Consider the following 24,127-nt stretch of genomic DNA (forward strand, 5'->3'; position numbering starts at 1 on the left):
CAGCTGGTGGGGAAGGGCCCCCGCACACCCCCGCCCTTGGGGCGACTCCCAGCCCGGACCCGCAGCGGGGAAGCCCGGAGAGGCCATTTAAAGTTCCGGGGATTTTTCCTCCCTTGCCCTGCCTTTCTAGTTACAACTAACAAAGAGAAGAAGAAATGGGAGCCACAGGGAGAGCGAAGAGAAGGAGAAAGGGCAGCGGGAGGAGGAGGAGGAGAGGAGCAGAAGCAGCACCTACCACGTGATGGAGGAGCGTAGCCCGGGCGGACTCGGCCCCACAAAATGGGCGCAGTTTGCAAACAGCCCCCCGGCCTGGGCGCCGAGGGCCGGCGGGCGGGGGCGCGCGGCGGCGGCTCCGGCCGGGCCCGCCGCTCTCCTCCCCCCCGGCGCCCGGAGCCGCCCTGACTTTCCGGGCGGGGGGGGGCGAGGCGGAGGGGGAGGGGAAGGCGGCGGCGGCGGGGAGCGGCCGCTTTTTCTTCTCTTCGGGCCCTTTCTCCGGCCTTCCTTCGCTCCGGCGGGGCCTGGGCACGGCCGGGTACCGCAGCCCGGCAGGGCGGGCGGGGGCAAAGGGTGAAGCCGCCCCCCCGCCCCGCACAAACAAGCGCCGCCGTCTGCAGCCCGAGCCCGCACCCGGCCGCCACCCCCGGGCGCCTCTTCCCGGCCGGGGAGCGCGCTCCGGCCGCCCCCCGCGCCGCAGCGGCGAGACAAGTCGGCTTCTCTGCGATGCTCGCTTCTCCCGCCGGCTCGGCGAGCGGTGGCGGCGGTGGCGGCGGCACTGGGAAAATGGCGGCCGAGCTCCTTTTCCCTCCCCCCCCTTTAATCTGAAGCGGAGGGAGAATGGAGCGAGCGAGCGAGCGGGCGAGCGCCGGGGACACGGGGAGGAGGGACAGCAGCGCCTCCGCCGGCTGCGGCTGCGGCGGCGAAGGGCCGCTCCGCCCCGGCGCGCCGCCAGGGGGCGCCCGCCGCGCCGCCCCCATGGGCCGCCAGGAGGCGCGGCCGCCGCCGCCTCAGTCATGGCTCCTAGCCGCGGCCGCTGTTTCTGCACCTCCGTCTGCGGAAGCACGCCAGGCCCCACTACCTCGGACGTGCAGCAACGGCACGAGGCATTGCGGCAGGCAGAGCAGGCCCCTGGCTCCGGCCGAGGTGAGGCTAACCTGAGGCGCTGACGCCGTCACATTCCCTCCGCGCTGGGCTGGCGGTGCCGCGCGCCGGCTATGAGGGGCAGGGCGGGCTGGCGCCGCGGAGCGAGAGGACGTGAGCGAGGAACTGTGTGCACTGTGTAGTAAAGAGGCTAAGACCGTCGCTGCCACACTATTCCAGGGCAAACCGTGCGTTGAAACAGGCAGAAAGCTCCCTGACCAGTGAAGCGGGTTTTGCCACCCGCCCTTTGTCCTACAGCCTGCCTCCGTACACTGCAGCACGGCTGGGCACTAGCCCCAGCGCCGCGCTCCGCAGCCGCCGGAGGCGGGAGGGGGGGGAGGCACGTCGTTGCGCAGGCGCGAGCCAGGGCCCGCGCCGGACCAGCCCGGGCAGGGGCAGTCGGGAGCCTGGGGGGGAAGTGAGGGCCCACCAACGCCGGGCCCGCTGGGAACTGTAGTTTTCGTTAAGAAGCACGCGTCTTGTTTTGGGTGTCATGGTTTGGCAGATCCGCAAAACAGGCAAAAGGCGTTACACAATGCGCATTTATGCTTCCTGCCGCCACCAAATGGAAGTTCAGTGCTATGCTAAAAGTTTAACAAAGAACTCCATAGAGAAACCCAATCTCACAACAAAAAGCAAACTTTCCACTTACCCACCAGAGTTTAATGTGGTAGCACCTTATTCCTTATGATGTTTGTCAGTACATTATTTATTTTATTCCTTTCCCAAAATAGGGTCTTAATATTGAAATTCTAGTTTTTAAAAATTCGTTAATATAATGCAAAGTCTCCTATCTATACAAAATATAATTCCACCACCTTTAAAGCTAAAGAAAAAAATGACTTTAAAAAAATTATCAAAAGTCTGCACACAAGAAGCATATGGTCTGCTACCAAAAAGGAAGATGCAAAATGCTCGTTTTTTTTTTTTTTTTTTTTTTTGGTGTGTGTGTGTGTGTGTGTGTGTGGTTTACCAGAACCAATATCCGGTGTTATGAGCCACTTCTGCTCCTCAAAAACATCCTCCCTAACGTTACGGAACAGTTTTAGTCTGCCCACAAAGTTACACTAACCAGCTCCTACAGCATCTGCACCTATGTTTCTCTGAGTCTGTATTTGTACTCTTTCAAAAATCATCCTCAAGCCCAATCATGGTCCTCAAATATCAAAAACAAACAGCTTTGAGTCACAGGGTCCAATTATACAAAGTAATCTTGGGAAGAAGGTTTTAAAAAATATAAACACACGTTTCTCCACATAAATACATATTCTATATTCCACACAATACAGCAAGAGTATGTTAACACACAATTCTAGGACCAATAGATGACGAACTAGAGCCCTATTCTGAGATCTGAAATCTAAATTAAAGCAGAATGAAAAAAAAAAATCCACCAAATAAGGAAAAGCCTTTTGCAATGTATACTTAAATATTATATTCAGAAACTCATCACAAAATAATCTAGCCCAACTCTTAAAAATATGACTGTCAAATTTAATTAACTCCCCCCCCCAAAAAAAAACAAGATTATTATACACATTTTTCCAGGGGATTAGAATAAAGGTAGAAATGTTAATTTTAAAACCATGCATTTGGAAGAAAAATAAACTCCAACTTTCCCCTCTTATTATTACTTAGCCCAGGAGATTACAGTGTTATGGCATTTAAAGCAGTCAACCTGTTTTACATTTGTATGTGTGTGTTTTTTTGCTGGAGATCCAACCCAGGACCTTGTGCATTCCAGGCAAGCACTCTACAACTGAGCCATATCCCCAGCACCTGTTTTACATTCTTATCTAAAATCATATGTCTTTCTGCTTAGGCACCAATTTTTATAAGAGCATCCAAAAGTGAACACCCACATATGGACACAAAATCTTAAAGAAATAAATTTTCTTAAAATCTCCCCGAGACACACTGTATGTCAAGACTGTTGAAAACTCTCACACATACTCTCATCTTCCAAATCAGTCTTTGAAAAGTCTGGTTGATTCTCTAATATCCACTCTATACTGATAAGTTTAAACCCATTCTCTTTGCCAATAACTGGTAGGAATGGACATGAGATGTGAACAGAGGCTATCTGGGAGGTCTCCGAGGGAGAACTGTGAGAAAATTTTCTTTAATCATAAAGATGAGATGGAGGAAACAGTCCCTCAGAGGATGACACCTTCATTTGCTAAGATCTCCTTGCCCCTAAACTGAAGACACCACCAGCATCAAAGGGGCAGAACAGACCAAGAACCTTGGTAACAGAATTAATCCACTGAGTCAACCAACCCTGACATTTGCATGACTTCTGGACTTCCAGCTACTTTAGAATAATGTAACATGAAATATTTCTTGGTAATTTAAACTCAACTTAGGTTTATTATACCTGAAGTAAAAACTGTAACAATGTCATATTTTAAATATTACATTCCCTTACTTACATATTTTATAAATTTATGCATTATTCCTCAGACAATATTTTCCCTACTATAAATAACTCTGTATACATCTAGCTCCTTATCTGTGTTCTCTCTGCCTAGAAAAAGGGACTATTCCTCCTCAACATTATTCCTTGTTCATTCTTACCCCCAAATCTACCTCCAACTCTTTTTATATATTCCACCATGCCACTGTTATCATTTACTTAACAATAATGGAGATAGCTAGCATTATATTATTCTTCATTAAGTTGTTCTCTGTAATTCCTCTGAGGTTATTTTCAAATACCAATCTTACCCTTTCACCTTTCCAAGCCAGCCTGAAAGCCCTTAAAGGCAGGAACTATGGTTATGCCGATTTCAGATCTATTACTCTCATCAATATAATAAACATATTCCAAAAAGGCGCACTCTAACTTCCTTACCACAGACCTTTCAACAAGCCAGAAATTCCTAAAGAGAATATTCTGTCACAAACTTGGGACCTCATATGCCCAAAGTAATCTCAAAAGGACAAGAGATTACCTTTTGTTCTTCACTTAGAAAAAGTAATTAGTTTTGCTGGGCACAGTGGCACATGCCTGTAATCCCAGTGACTAGGAGGCTGAATCAGGAGGATCTTTTAATCAAAGCCAGCCTCAGCAACTTAGCAAGGCACTAAGCAACTCACTGAGGCCCTGTCTCTAAATAAAATACAAAATAGGGCTGGGGATGTGGCTCAGTGGTCAAGTGCCCCTGAGTTCAATACACCCCAAAAAAAACAATTAGTTTTTTTTTTAAAGCAATTATATTAACTCAGAGCAAAGTCCTACAGCTTAGACCATTTAGTTTCAAAAGGAAAAGGAATCCATTTTTAATTATTTACCTTGCATTCCTGAGACCTTGTCCAGAACCTGGCAGAAAGGTGATATTTTACAAGAATTTGTTGAACACATTTAAAAAGTATAGTAATTTACAGCACAGAATTCAGGGGTATTCCCAGTTCCATACTTACCAGCTGCACAAAGTACTTATTCTGCATTGTAAAATGGAGATAACAATGGTATCTTTTTCATAAGTTTAACTATTGTTATTACTGAATGAAGCTATTTTCCATAGTTCTAAAATTGAAAGGTTAAAATGAGTTCAGCAAAGACCAGTTTGTCTTTCCTAGACTCTTCCCTACCTAGTTCATACTTCAAATCCCTATATACAGACTCCAGCAAACAATGGTTTCATTGTTTAAATTCAGATAACATTATATCTAAAAATACTTTTGACCTCCCTAAAAACATTCTAAGACTATTACAATCATAAATCTAAAACAACACTAAAAATTTTAAATGCATTCAATTCAACAAAAATCTAGTGGGCATCTATTAACCTTAAAACCCTTTTCCAGATACAACATAAATGAACAAACACACCTATCTATTTAAAAACCAAAAACCATGTTAAAATTGTACCTTTAAGCAAAATCATTAAATTGATAAATGTTTTCAGGTTCATATTTAACTAACTAAGTTTTGTGGGGTTTTTTAAATTTTTTTAATATTTATTTTTTAGTTTTCAGCGGACACAACATCTTTGTTTATACGTGGTGCTGAGGATCGAACCCGGGCTGCACGCATACCAGGTGAGCGCGCTACCACCTGAGCCATATCCCAGCCCACTAGCTAAGTTTTAAATGGAAAAACCAGAATAAACTGAACCAAGGCTGGGCATTGTGGCACATGCCTATAATCTCAGCAGGTCTGGAGTCTGAGGCAGGAGGATTGCAAATGCAAAGCCAGCTTCAGCAACTTAGCGATGCTCTAAGCAACTCAGTAAGCCCCTGCCTCTTAAAAAAAAAAAAAAAAAAAAAGGCGGGTGTGGATATGGCTCAGTCATTAAGCATCCTGAGTTCAATTCCTAATTCAAAAAAGAAAAAAAAACAATGAACCAAAATTAATAAATTTATTTTTTAACTTTTGGTACTAGGGATTGAACCCAGAGCAGTTTAACCACTGAGCTTTTTTTATTTTGAGACAGAGTCTCACTAAATTGCTTAGGGCCTGGATAAATTGGTGAGGCTGATTTGAACTTCCGATCCTCCTGCCTCAGCCTCCCAAATCACTGGGATTACAGGCAGGTGCCACAATGCCTAGCAAAAGTTAAGAAATTTGGGCTGGGGTTGTGGCTCAGCAGTAGAGCGCTTTCCTATACGTGCGAGATCCTAGGTTTGATCCTCAGCACCACATAAAAATAAATAAATAAAATAAAGATATTGTGTCCAACTACAACTAAAAAAACAAATTTTTTTTTTTTTTTAAGTTAAGAAATGTGCTCGGATCCACCATCTGCGGTGGGACTGCCGCCAAGATGCAGATTTTCTTAAAAACCCTTATGGGGAAGACTATTAGCTCGAAGTTGAACCCTCGGACACTATAGAAAATATAAAAGCCAAGATCCAGGATAACGAAGGAATTCCTCCTGATCAACAAAGATTGATCGTTGCTGGTAAGCAACTGGAAGATAGACATACTTTGTCTGACTACAACATTCAGAAGGAGTCCACCCTTCATCTTGTGCTGAAGCTTCGTGGTGGTGCTAAGAAAAAGAAGTCGTCGTCTTACACCACTCCCAAGAAGAATAAGCATAAGACAAAGGAGGGTAAGTTGGCTGTCCTGAAATATTATAAGGTAGATGAAAATGGCAAAATTAGTCACCTTCGCGGTGAGTGCCCTTCAGATGAATGTGGTGATGGAGTTTTTATGGCCAGACACTTTGACAGACACTATATGATTTAAAGAATACTTTTTGAGCATTAAATTGATGGTCCCATCATCCTTTGATATGCCTCTTCACGTGAATGTTGATACACACATAATGTGACCCAGTGCTTCTGGGTCAACTACTGAATATTTTCACAACATAGTAATTTCTTGGGCTGGGGATGTGGCTCAAGCGGTAGCGCGCTCGCCTGGTATGTGTGCGACCCGGGTTCGATCCTCAGCACCACATACCAACAAAGATGTTGTGTCTGCCGAGAACTAAAAAATAAATATTAAAAATTCTCTCTCTCTCTCTCTCTCTCTCTCTCTCTCTCTCTCTCTCTCTCTTAAAAAAAATTAAAAAAAACAACATAGTAATTTCTTAAATGACCTATATTTTGGCAGGAGTTATGTTATCAGCTAAGCATAAGCAAGTTTTCAATTCAAAGATGCATCCTGTGTTAGTAGGATATCTGCCCTTTGCAGTACAAGGAAATACACTGCTGGTTAATGTTGTGTATAAGCTCTTAGAAATTATTCAGGATGAATCCTTATAAAATATTTGATGGTGTTGTTCACAGCAAAAAAAAAAAAAAAAAAGAATTTTAAGTCATTAAAGAAAAAAGTTAAGAAATCTAAGTCAAAGAAGTTGAGATGTCAAAAATATATAAAGGCCATCTATTTCAACCTCCATATTGTATTAGTGTAAAAATGAGGCCAATGAAGCCATTTAGAAACTCTCCACAGCCTCAAAGCTGAAGGACACACTGGGATCAGGGTCTCAATCTCCAATTTTCACATTTCCCAATGTATTACCTGCCTCCCAATAGGAACATTCTACTAGCTTAGTGAATAAGAAGTGAAACATGACAAACTTGAACAATATTACTTATCTTCCAGTTTCACAAGTATCAAGAACCAACCAAATTCAACTAAAAGAAAATGGTCATACTGATTACAATGACTACAAAGGTCCTAATCCAGATTTTTTTCATTAAATGAAAACTTGCAGTAATATTAAGCAATTTAAGGCATTTGGGGAAAGTTACAAATGTTGGCTTATTATAAGAATATACAGCACTCTTTTTATATGTCCCATCTAAAATCAAGATAATTTTATTTCTCATACTAGTGATACAAGCTCCAGATTTTACATAAAGATACTGCCTGCCAGGGGTGGTAGTGCATACCCATAATCCCAGTGGTTTGGGAGGCTGACACAGAAGGATCCCAAATTCAAGGTCAGCTTCAGCAATTTAGCAAGACCAAAAGGGGCTAGGGATGAATGTAGCTCAAGGATAAAGAACCCTTGGGTTCAATCCACAGTACCACAAAAAAGAAAAAGAAAAAAAAAAAGATACTATATCTTACCATCTCACCATAGAAGTGATCCAATAACTCATCAAGAAGAAAAATTAATTCTTAGTGAGTCTCATGATTTCATTATGTTAACAATAAGAACAATAAGTAATATTTTTTAAAAACACTCCTAAATATAGAAATAATTTACTTGGGGATAATTCAGAATATCAAGTTGGGCATGGTGGTGTACACCTGTAATCCCAGTGACTATGGGTGCTGAGGCAGGAGAATGACAAGTTCCAGGCCAGCCTGTAGCCATTTATCAGAGATCATATCTCAAACATACATACCAAAAAAAAAAAAAAAAAAGAAAAGAAAGAAAGGAAAAAACCACCTGAATACATTGCATTGCTTAAAGAAACACAAATCAGGTTTTCTCATCTTAGGCTATCATTAAAATCTAATGTCTAACCAGGCGCAGTGGCACACGCCTATAATCCCAGAGGCTCAGGAGGGTGAGACAGGAGGATCAAGAGTTCAAAGCCAGCCTCAGCAATGCCAAGGCGCCAAGTAACTCAGTGAAACCTTGTCTCTAAATAAAACACAAAAAATAGGGCTGGGATGTGCCTGTGGCTCAGTGAGTTCAATCCCCAGTATTAAAAAAAAAAAAAAAAAAAAAATCAAATATCCAATTTGTTGGTTTTCTTTTCTGCAATCCCAAATTTCAAAGTAATGACACCAGCACTACTTCTAGTGCATACATCTTAACCAGGACTTTCTATGAATGTTTTGGTAAATTCTCTCACAAGGAATTTTATTGAGGTGAATTTTAATTAATCCCAATGTTCTGAATTTTAGATTAGAATACTTTAAAATTCTCAAATAACTAGGAAACATACTTCACTAAATAAGTTTATTGGGTGGGACACACCTGTAATCCCAGCAGCTCAGGAGGCTAAGGCAGGAAGATCAGGAATTTAAAGCCACATTCAGTAATTTAGGCCCTAAGAAACTCAGTGAGACCCTGTCTCAAAATAAAAAATAGCAAAAAGGGCTGCCAATGTGGCTCACTGGTTAAATCCCCCTGGGTTCAATCCCCAGTACAAAAGAAAGAAGTTGTTTATTAACCAAACGTATTAGGAGTGCTCTACTACACATACTGATTGTGCACATAAGGCAATATCAATTGAAGCAATCTGCCTAAGACCTAAACACTATCAAAAAATAAAAGTGAATGTCAGAATTTGCCCAAAATTTACCAAGAAACTACCTGCCTTCTCATCCAACTAAAACATAAAGCTAAGTATAGAACTTCAAGGCAGCTTTGAGAGGCCAAGTAGAGGAGGGCCTGATAAAAGAGTCAGGAATTAGAAAACATACTCAGAGAAAACAGAAGGCAACAGATATACAAGACAAAAGACATTAAAAAAATTTTTAAGTCAGTTGCTAATTCCAAAATTACAATGAAACTTGTAAATCTTTGCTTCGACAGCATAGCAAACCTAGGGATTTTGAAAAATGCTACACCTGGTTCACTCCAAAGGAGAGGCTTATCATTCTTGGAACAGAAAACTTCTTTTTAACCCACTAATTTCCTGGATTCTAGAATTGGATTCTATGTATACACAGGAATATTCAGCTATGGAAGAAGGAGTAACTAAAGCCACTGAAAAAAACAGGAAAAAACTTACTGGAGTGTCAATTTAATCAAATGTTGTGGCAAAATTAAACATACTTTTGTTAAAATAAATACAAATATTATAGAATATGATGCAAAATTCTAATTTATTTCAAGACAGAAAAACGAATCTTCTGGGCTGAGGCCTGTAGTTCAGTGGCAGAACACATGCCTTGCATGTGCAAGGGTTCAATCCTCAGCACCACATAAAAATAAATAAGAAAAAGGTATTGTGTCCATATACAACTAAAAAAATATTTAACAAAAGGAATCTTCAGGGACATGTCCTGCTGTGAACAAACAAACCTGCTCCAAACAACCCCAGACTCTAGTAGTATTTGAAAGCAGAAGTTACAAGAACTCTTGTTGAGACATTTATAGATAGGTACACATGGACAAAATCTCCTGGACAGAATCCCTTTGTACAGATGATGAAACCTAAAAACATCTCTAATATAAATTATCTTTAGTACATTATCAAAGATACCATGAGCTACTGAGAACATGACTAGAATTCACAAAATGCTAAAGTCCCTGCTATCTTATCTCTGTCATTCATTCACTAAGAAATCATATATAATTTCAACAGCAATCTTTTTTCATTTCTGAATTAGACAAAAATTACTGAATCTAATATTCAGTATTTTCAACTATATTCCAAATTTATTCCCATAATCACATTTAGACACAAATTTAACAAAATTTGTCAAATTAATTAGCGTATGCACATACTCACACATAACACAAACGCATGCTGGGGTTTAGTTAAACCCCAGGGGCTTCAAGCATGCTAAGTTTGTACTCTATTATTGAGCTACAGTCCCAACCCTCCTTTCATTTTCAAAAAACTGGACATATCCTTAATGCCCTACATTAATTGCCATTCATCCATAAACATTTAGTTAAATGCCTACTGATGACTAAACACTATAATACCTCTGGAAAAAACAAGTCCTTAGTCAACATTACAAGCTATATGGTAGTTAATAAAAAAAGACTTCTATTCTTTGATTTTTTAAAAAAAATTTTTAGTTGTTGACAGACCAGACCCTTTATTTTTATTTCTTTATATATGGTGCTAAGAATCGAACATGCTAGGCAAGTGCTCTACCACTAAGCCACAATCCCAGCCCCTCATTGATATTTTAAATGGCTAAATATTCCAAGCTAAGAAGTGACCAGAACAATTAGCAAACCAGCAAAATTTTAGTTACGCATATTATACTTGAAATTCCACTTACTTCTGACTCTTTTTCTTTCTTTTCCTTTTTTTTTTTTTTTTTTTTTGGTACCGGGGATTGAACTCAGGGGCACTCAACCACTGAGTCCTATTTATATTTTATTTAGAGACAGGGTCTCTCTGAGTTACTTAGCACCTCACTTTTTCGGGGGCTGGCTTTGAACTTGGTGATCCTCCTGCCTCTGCCTCCCCTGCCACTAGGATTACAGGTGGCACCACCATGCCCGGCTAAGTCATCCCAGAAATATTGCTGAGAGACACTTCTAGGGTTTTGGGTTTTTTTTTTTTACTACAACAATAATAAATTTTTTTAAAAAATTAGTTATACTTTTAAGTATTATCTTCATTGAGTAATTAGGCAATTATTTACAATTGCTAAATGAATGTTCAAGGAATTATTTCAGAATAAATCCAAGAACACTGTAATTCATTTAATAAGACCATTATCACTCCATTTATTACTCTAATACCAAAATCAGACAAAAACATCACAAGAAAATTACGGGCCAGCCAGCCATGGTGGCACACAACTGTAATCCCAGCAATTTAGAAGGCTGAGTCAGGAAGACTGCAAGTTGGAGACCAGCCTCAGCAATTTAGCAAAACCGTCTCAAAAAATAAAAAGGGATTGGGGATATAGATCAGTTGGTAGAGTACTTGCCTTGCATGCCCAAGGCCCTGGGTTTAATCCCCAGCACCAAAAAAAAAAAAAAAGAAAGAAAGAAAGAAAATAAAAAGGACTAGGGATGTAGCTCAGTGGTAAAGCAACTCTAGGTTCAATCCCCAGTTCAAAAAACAAAAAATCTACAGAACAATATTCCTTATGAATGTAGATATAAAAATCCTAAATAAAGCAAAATGAATCTAGAAACATATAAAAAGGATCACATTTTTATAATAAAAACACTCAACAAACTAGGAATTGAAAGAAACTTTCTCAACCTGATAAATGGTTTGGGAAAAAACCACAGCAAAAATAACATTTAGAGCCAGGTACAGGGGGGCATACCTGTAATCCCAGCAACTCTAGAGGCTGAGGCAAGAGAATTGCAAGTTTAAAGCCAGCCTCAGCAATTTAGCAAGGCCCTGAGCAACTTAGCAAGACCCTGACTCAAAATCTTAAAAAATAAAAAGTCTTAGGGATGTAGCTCAGTGGTTAAGCAACCCTGGGTACAATCCCCAGAACCAATAAATAAGTAAATCATGCTTAGGCAGATGCATTTTCTCCATTAAGATCAAGAACAAAGCCAGGTGTGATGGTGCATTCCTGTAACCCCAGTGACTCACGAGGCTAAAACAGGAGGATCCCAGTTCAAAACCAGTCTCAGCAACAACAAGCAACTCAATGAGACCCTGTCTCTAAATAAAATATAAAATAGGGCTGGGGATGTGGCTCAGTGGTTGAGAGTGCCCCTGAATTCAATTCCTGGTTCCCCCGACAAAAAAATTCAGAACAAGGGCTGGGGTTGTGGCTCAGTGTCAGAGCGCTTGCCTAGCATGTATGAGGCACTGGATTCAATTCTTAAAACCACATGTAAGCAAATAAAATAAAGGTCCATCAACAACTAAAAAAATTTTTTTTAAAAATCAAGAACAAAACAAATAGATCCACTCTCCCTACTTCTATTCAACATTGTACGAGAGGTTATAAACAGAGCAAATTGTCAAGAAAAAGAAATACAAAGAATTCAGATTAGAAAGGAAGAAATTAATTTCTGTTTGCAGATGGCATAATCTTGTATGTAGAAAATCTTAAGGAACCCAAAAACTATTAGAGCTATTAAGTTCAACAAGATTACAGGATACCAAAGCAATATATAAATAAAAATGGTACACACTAGCAATAAGCAATGTAAAAATGAAACTTAAAATAATTCTAAATAGCATCAAAAGGAATAAAATGTTTAGAAATAAAAGGACGTGAAAACCTATACTATGAAATCTATAAAAATTACCAAAAAAAAAAAAGTTAAAGAAGTCCTAATTAAATGAGAAGACATACCATTCTCATGATCAGAAGATATAGCATTGCTGAAATGGCAATAATCTCCCAACACTGACCTATACATCCAATGCAATCCCATAATACTCAAAAAAACTTGAAAAGCCAAGTTGGAAGATTCATATTTCCAAATGATTTCAAAACACAATTCAAAGCTATTTGTAGGTATATTTTGAAAACAGGTACCCAAACAAATTTGTACAATCATGTTTATAAAAACATTATTCATAATAACCAAAAGATGTAAACAACTCAAATGTCCATCAATTGATTATAACAAAAATGTGGCTTCTCTATAAAATGGAATATTATTCAGCAATAAAAGAATAAAGTATTGGTATATGCTATAACATGAATAAACCTTAAAAGCATGCTAACTCACCAGTGTGATGTGCATGCCTATAATCCCAGCTACTCTGGAGGAGGAGCCCAAGGCAGGAGGATAACAAATTCATAGCCACCTGGACAATTTAGTGAGGTCCTATCTCAAAATAAGATTTAAAAAGGGATGAGGATGAAACTAAAGTCATAAAGCACTTGCCAAGCAATTGGGCAAGGCCCTAGGTTCAATCCTTAGGTTTTTGTTTGTTTGTTTGTTTTAAATATTTAGTCAAAGAAGTCAGTCATGAAAGACCATATGTTAGGGCTGGGACTGTGGCTCAGCAGTAGAGCACACTGGGCTCAATCCTCAGCACCACATAAAAATAAACAAAAAAGATATTGTGTCCATGTATAACTAAAAAATATTTTTTAAAAAGACCATATGTTATATAATTTCATTGATGTGACATGTCCAGCCCAGATATTTCCATAGAGACCAAAAGAAAATTAATGGTTGCCAGGGTCTGAGGAGAGAAATGATAATAGAGATTGACTGTTAACAGAGTTTCTTTGGGAAGAGGGGAGTATACTAAAAATTCACTTATTTGTACATCATAAATGCGTTAATTTTGATAAGGAAATGTATTTCAATAAGACTATTAAGAAAGATAAAGGGTGCTGGGGCTGTAGCTCGCTCAGTGGTAGAGCGCCTGCCTTGCACATGTGAGGCCCTGGGTTCAATCACCAGAACCACATAAAAATGAATAAATAAATTTTAAAAACCAAGTGGTTTCAAGTGCCTTTCTTGTCAGTTCAGTTCTCTTATAAATAAAGGAAAGAAAGAGAGAGAATGCCAAAATAGCACTTAGTTTCTATACAACTTCATTTTGCATAAAAAATGATGAACAACTTGAAGGTAAGCCACACTTCTGCAATTTATTTCCCCTTGAAAAGTTACCTCAGAGTACTAATCTGCCTTCATGTTAGGTTTGCAAACTCATTGCCAACATCATATATAAGCCAAACTTGTGTTTCCTTCAAACTCAAGTTACTCTAAATTAATCTCTGTAAGAAGGAAACAAGGTTGGGCACAGGAGCATATATGCCTTAATCTTAAGGACTCCAAGAGAGGCTGAGGCAGGAGGATCTCAAATTCACGGCCAATCTCAGCAACTTAACAAGACCCTGTCTTAAAATATAAAAAGGGTTGGGGATGTGGCTCTGTGGTTCAATCCCCTGGGTTCAATACCCACCACCAAAACAAAAACAACAACAAAAAAGAGAATGAAATGAGGAAGACCCAACATGTCACTGATAAAATCAGTCATTTAAAGGAATGACTAAAGTTAAGACATCAGTAAATGAATAGTTTAAGGAACACAAAATCTTATTACTGGGAGGGTTATCATCAGGGACTTAGGACTGGAATGTATTATTTAAAAGCTTTAAAAAAAGTTAACAGTATTATACTCTGCCTGAAGAATATTGTAACAGATTGTTGGCAAGCCTTTTATTAAAAAAAAAAAAAAAAAGGGGTAGTTCAAAGAGAAAGAACTTGGCATTGGCATTGCCAGCACTACCCAGCATATAAAGAAGATGTCCTGATCCACAATATGAGCTTCTGAGGAGAGTATGTGCTGAACAACAGAAAATATGCTGATCAAACAACTTACTTTCAAAGCAGACTGATCATTTTATTTTTTTCCTCTGTAAATCAACAACTTTTTTGTTGCATACAATCTAATGTAAATGTGATGAGCACACATCTATCCCACAGTAATCAGTGGACTAAGATAATTAACATTGGACTAGCAGTCTAGGTTCAGGTCTACAACTAAAGTAAAGGTATGACTTCAGACAAATGCCTTCACTGCTCTTAATTTCTACAAGTATAAAACAAAAGAGCTTAATCAACTTAAATCAAGATTTCTTTTAACTCAAAAGCTCAATGATCCAGAAGCCTGAAAAATACAGTAGTAGCAGTAGTAGTAGTAATAATAATAATAATAATAAAGTAGGGTTCAACACACATTCAACAACACAAAGCTTCTTTTGGAAGGAAATATGTAAAAATTTAAACTATATAATAAATTCTTTCTCAAAAATATTAGAGCCTAAGATAAATATATGTAATATACACACACACATATATATAACAGATTTGATTCTAAATTATAATTAGAAATTGACACAGAAGACCCACATGTAATAGAGATAAAAACATTTAACTAGTATTCCGTAGTTGAAAATTAAAATATATGGCTACACAATTTTTGTTTTATTTTTTTTTTTTTTAAAGAGAGTGAGAGACAGTGAGAGAGAGGGAGAGAGAGAGAGAGAATTTTAATATTTATTTTTTAGTATTTGGTGGACACAACATCTTTATTTGTATGTGGTGCTGAGGATCGAACCCGGGCCGCACGCATGCCAGACGAGCGCGCTACCGCTTGAGCCACATCCCCAGCCCACAATTTTTGTCTTAAATATTTTTTTCAGTTGTAGATGGACACAATACCTTTATTTATTTATGTTTATGTGGTGCTGAGGAACCAACTCAGGACCTCACACATGCTAGGCAAGCGCTGCACCACTGAGCTATAACCCCAGCCCGGATACCCAATTTTTTAAAATCTAGACTTTCATCATATAAAATTAAAATTTCACTTAAAGGAAAAGACGCAACATAAAGTGTAGAAATAGACTTTAAAATATTTTACTGAGTCAGGTGCCGTGGCACATGCCTATAATCCCAGGGACTGAGGCAGGAAGATGGCAAGTTCCAAGTTAGCCTCAACAACTTAGCTGAGTCCTGGACAACTTAGTGAGACTCTGTCTCAAAAAAAAAAATAAAAAGAGCTTGGGATGTAGAACTCAGTAACAAAGCATCTCTGGGTTCAATCCCCAGTTCAAAAATGAAGGCAAGAGTCATAAAAGTCAAGAGCCCAGCAAGGCATCAGTGGCACATGCCTAATAAACCCAGATACTCAGGAAATCGGAGAAGAAAGATCATAAGTTCAGGGCCAACCTGGGCAATTTAGTGATTTTATTTATCTCAAATTAAGATTTTAAGGATTGCAGTTGTAGCTCAGTGGTAGAATGTTTGCCTAACGTGTGATAAACTGGGTTCAATCCTTAGCACCACATAAAAATAAATAAGATAAAGGTATTGTATTCATCTACAACTAAAAAATGTATTTAAAAAAATACGATTTTAAAAAGGGCAGGGGTGGGGGGCTGGGGTTGTGACTCAGTGGTAGAGCGCTTGTCTAGCAAGTGTGAGGCACTGGGTTTGATTCTCAGCACTGCATATAAATAAGCAAAAGTAAAGGTCCGGGCTGGAGATGTGGCTCAAGCTCGCCTGGCATGCGTGTAGCCCAGGTTCGATCCTCAGCACCACATACAAACAGGGATGTTGTGTCTGCCGAAAACTAAAAAAATAAATATTAAAATTCTCTCTCTCTCTCTCTCTTAAAAAAAAAAAAAAAAAAACAGTAAAGGTCCATTGACAACTAAAATATATTTAACAAAAATAAAAAAAAAGGATTGGGGTTTGTCTCCGTGGTAGAATGCTCGCCTAGCAAGTGCTAGGCCCTGGATTCAATCCTCAGCACCACATAAAAATAAACAAAATAAAGTATTGTGCCCAACTACAACTAAAAAATAAATATATAAAAAAAAAAAAAAAAGGGGCCGGGGATGTGGCTCAAGCGGTAGCGCGCTCGCCTGGCATGCGTGAGACCCAGGTTCGATCCTCAGCACCACATACCAACAAAGATATTGTGTCTGCCGAGAACTAAAAAATAAATATTAAAAAAAATTCATTCTCTCTCTCTCTCTCTCTCTCTCTCTCTCTCTCTCTCTCTCTCTCCTCTCTCACTCTCTCTTAAAAAAATAAATAAATAAATAAAAAGGACTGGGGATACAGCTTAGTGGTATAGCACTTGCCTAGCACATGTAAGACCCTGGATTTGATCCCTAGTACCACAAAATATAAAATTAGGTGCTCAATTAAAAATTTCAAATTGTGAAGCAGCATGGTAAAGGGAAAGAGGAGGAAGAAAAACAACTTTTTTCAAAGTAGTACAACATAAATGATCGAAAGCAATGAAAGACCATAAAGTATAGGAGCAGAAAGATCTATGTAGGTAAAACAACAATTAAAACCTTACAAGTAAATGCAAAGCTACTAGGAGATTGTTTAAATATATAAAAGCTAGATATCAAAGACTGGATGGGTCATTTGATAAATAGGGTATTAACAGTAATCAAAGAGAAATAGCTAATAAACAATTTTATTTGCTTCAATATTTACTGTAAAAGATATGAGAAAAGAAAACCTATTTCTAAATTATTCTTTTTAAAGCATACAGATTACAAGCTAAGCTCGGTCGAGCATACCTGTAATGGCAGTAACATGGGAGGCTGACACTAGAGGATCAAAAGTTTGAGACCAGCCTCAGCAACTTAGCAAGACCCTGTCTCAAAATAAAAAAAGCTAGGGATATAGCTCAGTAGTAAAGCACCACAGTACAATCCCCAGTACCGTGAGTGAGTAAGTGACTAAATCACTAATAGTGAACCAAATTCATCATTAAACAAACAAGATGCTTCCAAATTGATATATCAGATGCCAGGTAGTCTTGAGTCCCAAAATAAGTCTCTGGGTTTTAAAGGCATTTAAGTATAAATTATAAAATGGCTGGTGAGAACATCCTAGGTGACAGTCAAATGAGAGAAGTGACCTTCTATAAATCCCAAGAGGACAGAATTCAAATGTTTCCTTTATCAACATTTACCCAGCCCCTTGCTCAACTCTCAGGAATATTTAGGCACTGAACAGACACTAAACAAAAATTTTTAAATGGCCAGGAGTGGTGGCACACACCTGTAATCTCAGCAGCTTGAGAGACTAAGGCAGGAAGATTTCGAGTTCAAAGCCAACCTCAGCAAAAGTGAGGCGCTAAGCAACTCAGTGAGACTCTGTCTCTAAATAAAATACAAAAATAGGGCTGGGGATGTGGCTCAGTGGTTTAGTACCCCTGAATTCAATCCCTGTACCCAAAAAAGTAAATAAAACAAAAAAATTTTTAAATGCCACCAGTATTAACTCCCATCTACTCAATGTCTCTACAACTCCAAATGGACCAAATTGGCCTCTAATGAAGGATGGGATCAGAAGGCAAATCAGCATTAGTAATATGAGGGCTTCTAAAAGGGAAAACCACATGCCAGTCAGTCCAAAAAGAAAATAAGCACCTAAGCCAGGGGCAATGGCAAGCACCCTAAAATCCCTGGGAACTCCAGAGGCTATGGCAAAAGGACCGCAAGTTTGGGCTTCAGCAATTGAGGAAGACCCTGTCTAAATATAAAAAGGGCTGGGGAATGTGGCTCAGTGGTAGACCACCACTGGGTTCAACTCCCAGTACAGGAAAAAAAAAATAAGTATGATTTATATTTGCTTTCACGAAAGTCTTGATAAAATTCTACATTTTTTAAAACCTGAGTAACCACAGAGTTGAGAATATTTACTACAAATGAGGCAAGATTTAAACATAGAAAATTATGGATAGATACTGAGGAAGAAATAAGGACTGATCTTAGGAAATGTTTTACAAATTCGGTATTTAATATTTTCATAAACTGAGTAAAAGATTCAAAGAATTCTCCATTCTGCAGATAAACTGATGAACTTTCTGCTAACGAAACGCCACAATGAGTCAGAAAACTAAGGGAACTGAGAGATGGTAAGAATTTCTAAGTGCATCAAATGAGAAACATTTGTAAAACTTCGGATTTATTTTCATCCGAGAGAATACTTCAACAAGGATGAAAGCTGTCTAAACATAGGAAGGCCTGTCCAACAGAGGAGAAACTAGACTTGCTCTAGGCAGTTCCTGTGTAGACAAAATTGGGCCCAAAGTGGAAATTCCAAAGAGAGGTACATTTTAACTAAAGCTTTCTAACCATCAGAGCTAACAGGGTGATTCTTAACTCTGGGTTACTTCTAAGAGCCCACTGATAGAAGATACTAAAATATTATAGGCAGGAAAATGGCAAGTATGTTATAATATGGAAAAATGAAAAGTAAAGCATTTACAGAATGAAAATTTAAATTATACTTTAATATAATTTATGAGTTCTAGTCCAGGAAGGAATTTTTGAATAATTATAGAATGTTCTTTAAAGTCAATGTGATGTTCTACAACCAAAAAAAAGACCAAACTATATTAGTATCAAAGAGAAAACTTAAATATATTTTCCTATCCTTCTACCAATTTATAGTTTTATAAAATGTAATTCTCGGGCTGGGGATGTGGCTCAAGCAGTAATGCACTCGCCTGGCATGTGCAGAACACTGGGTTTGATCCTCAGCACCACATAAAATAAAATAAAGATGTGGTGTCCACCGAAAACTGAAAAATAAATATTAAAAAAAAATCTCTTAAAAAATGTAATTCTCAAACTTAAAAAATATTTAATTAAAAAAAATAAAATCATTCTGAGAGGTTATAAATAAATCCAGAAGGGAAAAACAATGATGACAAAGATCCAAAGAAGAAGGGGCTGGGGCTGTAGCCCAGTAGCAGAGCACTTGCCTGGCATGTGTGAGGCACTGGGTTCAATCCTTAGCACCACATAAAAAGAAACAAACAAAATAAAGGCATTCTATCCATCTACAACTAAAAAAAATAATAATTTTTTTTTTTAAATCCAAAGAAAATGACAAAAGAGGAAAAGAGGTTGAAGGAGGTCTCACTGGAGATTTTTTTTTTTTTTGAGGGGGGCGGGGACACCAGGGATTGAACCCAGGGGCACTTAACCACTGAGCCAGATCCCCAACTCTTTTTATGTTTTATTTAGAGTCAGGGTCTTGCTAAGTTGCTGAAGCTGGCTTTGAACTCTAAATCCTCTTAACTCAGCCTACTAAGCTGCTGGAATCACAGCATGTGTCACCCGCCTGGCCTGTAGATTAAATTTAAAAATCAAGCACTTTGGGGTGAGGATGCAGCTGGGTGGAAGAGCACTACTAACCCTGCATGTATGAGGCCAAGTTCAATCCCCAGTATCACAAAAATAAAAATAAAATAAAATAAAATAAAATCAAGCGCCTTCAATTGAGAAAACAGGAAAGCTAAAAATCAGAATATATATCAGTATGATAAATACTAATTTATCTACCAAATCTCAATACAAAATATTAAACTTTTAAGCTTGAAAAGTTAGAGTATATTTTTCTGTAACAGATAAATCTATAGAATGTGTTTTCATCAAGAAGCATTAAGAGTCAAAGATAGATTTCCAACAAGTGTTTTAAATAAATTTATGGATAAATCCATTCTGGAGTCCTACAAAATAGAAGTGATGTCTGAAGTAAAACCCTAAGTTTCTGAGGTTAATCTTTTTTTCTTTTATCCAATATAACACCTCATCATAAATTATCCCTTGGTGCCAATTTATATAGAACAAATGGCTGATAGATTCATATGACAATAGCTGTCAGCAAACTGGTTCTCTCTTTCCAAAAGCAAATATTAAATTATTGGTATAGTTCCTTCTATTCTTTAATATTTTTTTTAGTTGTCAATGAACCTTTATTTATTTATTTATATGTGGTGCTCAGAATCAAACCTAGTACCTCTACCACTGAGCAACAACCCCAGCCTTCCATTCTTTTATCTAGGTATGTGTATGTAATACATAATTATAAATATATGTATATAAATATATACAAATTTTTATACATTTGGAATATTCCTTATATAACCGTCCTGAATTTTTCATTTATCATATATTCAACATAAAACATTTAAAATTCTTCAAAAAATAATATTTTATGGTTGGTTGTATAATGATCTACCATTAAATAAACCATCCTTTATTTTCCCATTAATCCTGGTGCTTATGAATATCTTTGTTCACAAATCTTTCTAAGTATCTCTATTCTTCCCCTTTGGACAAATTCCTAGAAGTAGAATTATTGAATTAAAGGATGCTTTTACCATCAAAATATTATATTTCAAAAGCAGAATTCAATTACCAATTTGATAGGTAAAAAATACTTGTCATTTAACACGTATTATTTTGATTTATTTATCAGAATTAAAATGTTTCTCACATGCTTCTTAAGTCATTTGTATTTCATTTCTTCTTTGTAAACTCTGATCAAGTTGCCAGTAAAGCTTTTCTTACTTTCTCCTGGGCTGATAAATTGCTGAAAGCCAGTTGAGATGAAGTCACATATCAGTGACTTCAGCTCCCCCTGCTGGCCAAAAAATATCAATATGATCAGGAGCCAGATAAAGGGAAAGTGGACTACCATTACAAACTTGCCCATTTTCTGGACTATTGATTACAAGCACTATTTATACACAGTGGGAAAAAAAAAAAAAAAAAAGATTTTGTGCACCTAAAATTAAACTTACTGGAGATTTGACAGAGAAGTGGAAATGCAAGAACTAATGTCACAAAGAATTCTGTTTATTTTTGGCACTGGGAATTGAACCCAGGGGTAGTATACCACTAAGCTACATTCCCACAGCCTCCCAAATTCCTGGGATTATAGGCATGCACCACCACACCTGGCATGTCATAAAGAATTCTAGCATCATCAGATCCCTGCCAAATACACCAATTGATTGGTACATCATAGGCCTAAATAACATTCATTTCCTATACGTGACACTGGGTTGTTAGCAAACTGGTTCTCTTTGGCCAAAAGCAAACATAACAAAACAAAAACAGCTTTGCATATCAGCATTCAATGTAAGATTATTTAAAAAAATAATAATATGGCCAGGGGTGTAGCTCAGTGTACAGCATTTTGCCTAACATGCAGGCCCTAGGTACAATCCTCTGCACCACAAATAGTATAATTACAGTAAACCTTGGCAACCCTTATTCCAAAGCTGCTCACAACATAGACTGGATCCTACTGTTCCAACAGGTTAAAGTACAGGACTGGAAAACAGGTGCCACTAAATCAGCTTTTCCATTGATATTCTCCTCAAGTTCTCAATGTAGTGCTTAGACCATTCATTCAACACACATTTACTGAGTGCCATCAAGTGCAAGTAATTAAAGCCAGCCCTTACTCTCAAAGAATTTAGAGACCTGATAAGGTGAAATAGAAGCAAACTACCAGTCGCTACACAATAGAAGTGCTAGGTATGCATACTGCAGAGCAGGCACACACTCAAGAGACCACAATTCCACCAGTGTCAGCCTCTTTTATTACTGTTATTACCACCACTGTTATTAAAGAAGTAAGGAAGTGCTTCCAGAACAGAAATAGAGACCATTTTAAGCAGAGTCAAGTGCCTGTGTGAAGGTCCAGAAGGCAAGGAATAACAGGAAGCATAGGAGGAACTGCACCAAGGGCTTGAGTACTTGGCTAAAGCATTTGAACTGTACCTTAAAAACTAGAAGAGCTACAAGGAGGCCTGAATTTACAAAGATCACTTTGACAGCAACTTGTTAAAGGCAGTCAAAGAAAATGATTATAGAGGGCTGGGGATGTGGCTCAAATGGTAGCACGCTCGCCTGGCATGCGTGTGGCCCGGGTTCGATCCTCAGCACCACATAGAAAACAAAGATGTTGTGTCTGCCGAAAACTAAAAAATAAATATTAAAAAAAAAAAGAAAAGAAAATGATTAAAAGATGACTGAAGTTATGCAAGTAAAATAGTGAAATTCTGAACTCAGAATAGAGAAGTGGGGATAACTATGATGGCAGAAGAAGGAATCTAGAAGCCTCCAGAATCCTTGATTTGAGTAATTGGATATGTAACAGTATCACTCACTGGGATAGGAAGATTGGAAGAAGATGGACTTGGAGAAGTGAATGATAAGGACATTTCTAAATGCCCCTGGGACAACAAAGTGGAAATGTCTGGAGATCACAAAACTAGTCAGAAGTGGGAGAAAAAAAAAAATTTGCAAATGATCAGCATATGGATGGCAAGTTAGACAAAGACCTATCTAAGATGTCCTCCAGGAACTGCATAGGGTGAGAGGAGAGGAGGTCAAGATAAGACAACTACTGATGCTTTTTTTTAATAATTTTTTTAATATTTATTTATTTTTTAGGTGTAGATGGACACAACATAATGCCTTTATTTTTATGTGGTGCTGAGGATCGAACCTGGGTCCCACCTGTGCCAGGCGAGTGCTCTATGGCTGAACCACAATCCCAGCCCCAACTGATGCTTTAAAGAATAAAAGCAGATGGCTTGCAAAGAAAACTGTTAAAGAGCTGGGTGTGGCGATGCACACCTGTAATCCCAGTGGCTCTGTAATCCCAGCAGCTCCCAGCAGTTCCTTGGGAAACAGGAGGATTGCATTCAAAGCCAGCCTAAGTGAGGCACTTAGCAACTCAAGTGAGACCCTGTCTCTAAATAAAATACAAAATAGGGCTGGGGTGTGGCTCAGTGGTTGAGTGCCACTGAGTTCAAACCGGGTACCAAAAAACAAAAAAAACAAAAAAAAAAAAAAAAAGAAAGAAAGAAAACAAAACTGTGAAAGAAAAGAATAGGCAGAAATGGTGGTAATGATAAGACCAGCCAGCCCAGGTATGGTGATTAGATTAACCCAGCTATTCCAGAGACTAAGGCAAGAGAATCACAAACAGTTGAAGGCCAATTTCAGCAACTTAGCAAGACCCTACCTCAATTTTAAAAAAGGGTTAGGGATGTTGCTCAGTGCCCCTGAGTTCAATCCCTAGAAAAAAGGGGAAAAAAAAAAAAAAAGTAGCTTTTTTCCCAATTTCTTTAAATCAAGTAACTTACATATTCTCGGTACCTCCAAAACTTACTGTGGCTATTCCCTTACTCTTCTGGTGCAAAGGAGCCAGCAATGTCCAAGGCTGGCTCTCTTTCCTGCTACCTGACTTTTCTTCACACCCAACCTGCATCACTGGTGCTCTGCCTCAGCCTGCTCAGCTCTCTCTGAGCACTCTCTAGCCTGGTCCAGTAGCCCTGCCTCATAGTCCAGACATTCAATTGACCCCTTCACTTCAGAATAAGGAGAGAAGAGAAGGAATATGGGAACTAGTCTCTTAATGAAAACTGGCACCCCAACATCATAACACCTACTTATCTGGAGAAATCCCAGACAACTATAAAAATCAGATGTGAAAGCACTGAACTCTTCCTCTCCATAAAATGCACACAGACAAAACCATATCATTTTGCACTGGACTTCCCTCTGGGTTTGAAAAGAAAACCTTAGCTGGGTGCTGTGGCACCCCTGTAATCTCAACGGTTTAGGAGGCTGAGGCAGAAGGATCAA

At 38.6% G+C, this 24,127-nt stretch overlaps 1 protein-coding gene and 1 long non-coding RNA gene across 9 annotated transcripts in view; one reads left to right on the plus strand and one right to left on the minus strand.

Annotated features, from left to right (window-relative positions):
- The window catches only part of Kansl1 (KAT8 regulatory NSL complex subunit 1), a 189,935-nt gene that overhangs the window by 157,300 nt on the left and 8,508 nt on the right, over positions 1-24,127 (minus strand). For 5 of the 8 annotated variants that reach the window (XM_077800539.1, XM_026408233.2, XM_026408234.2 and 2 more), the window contains exon 1: positions 236-351. The exons of 2 other annotated variants lie outside the window; for them this stretch is intronic. The gene's annotated coding sequence lies outside the window, so the exon portion shown is untranslated. Of the gene's footprint in view, positions 1-235; positions 352-1,151; positions 1,251-24,127 lie in introns of those variants that run through there. One more of the 8 variants, XM_026408232.2, reaches the window with a different exon arrangement.
- LOC113196355 (uncharacterized) lies at positions 1,000-6,377 on the plus strand. The gene is made up of 3 exons (XR_013343905.1): positions 1,000-1,140; positions 5,112-5,181; positions 5,859-6,377. It is a non-coding gene; the product is annotated as an uncharacterized LOC113196355 (long non-coding RNA).

The sequence above is a fragment of the Urocitellus parryii genome, chromosome 7 (genome assembly GCF_045843805.1).
Source record: "Urocitellus parryii isolate mUroPar1 chromosome 7, mUroPar1.hap1, whole genome shotgun sequence".
In the NCBI taxonomy this organism is placed as follows: domain Eukaryota; kingdom Metazoa; phylum Chordata; class Mammalia; order Rodentia; family Sciuridae; genus Urocitellus; species Urocitellus parryii.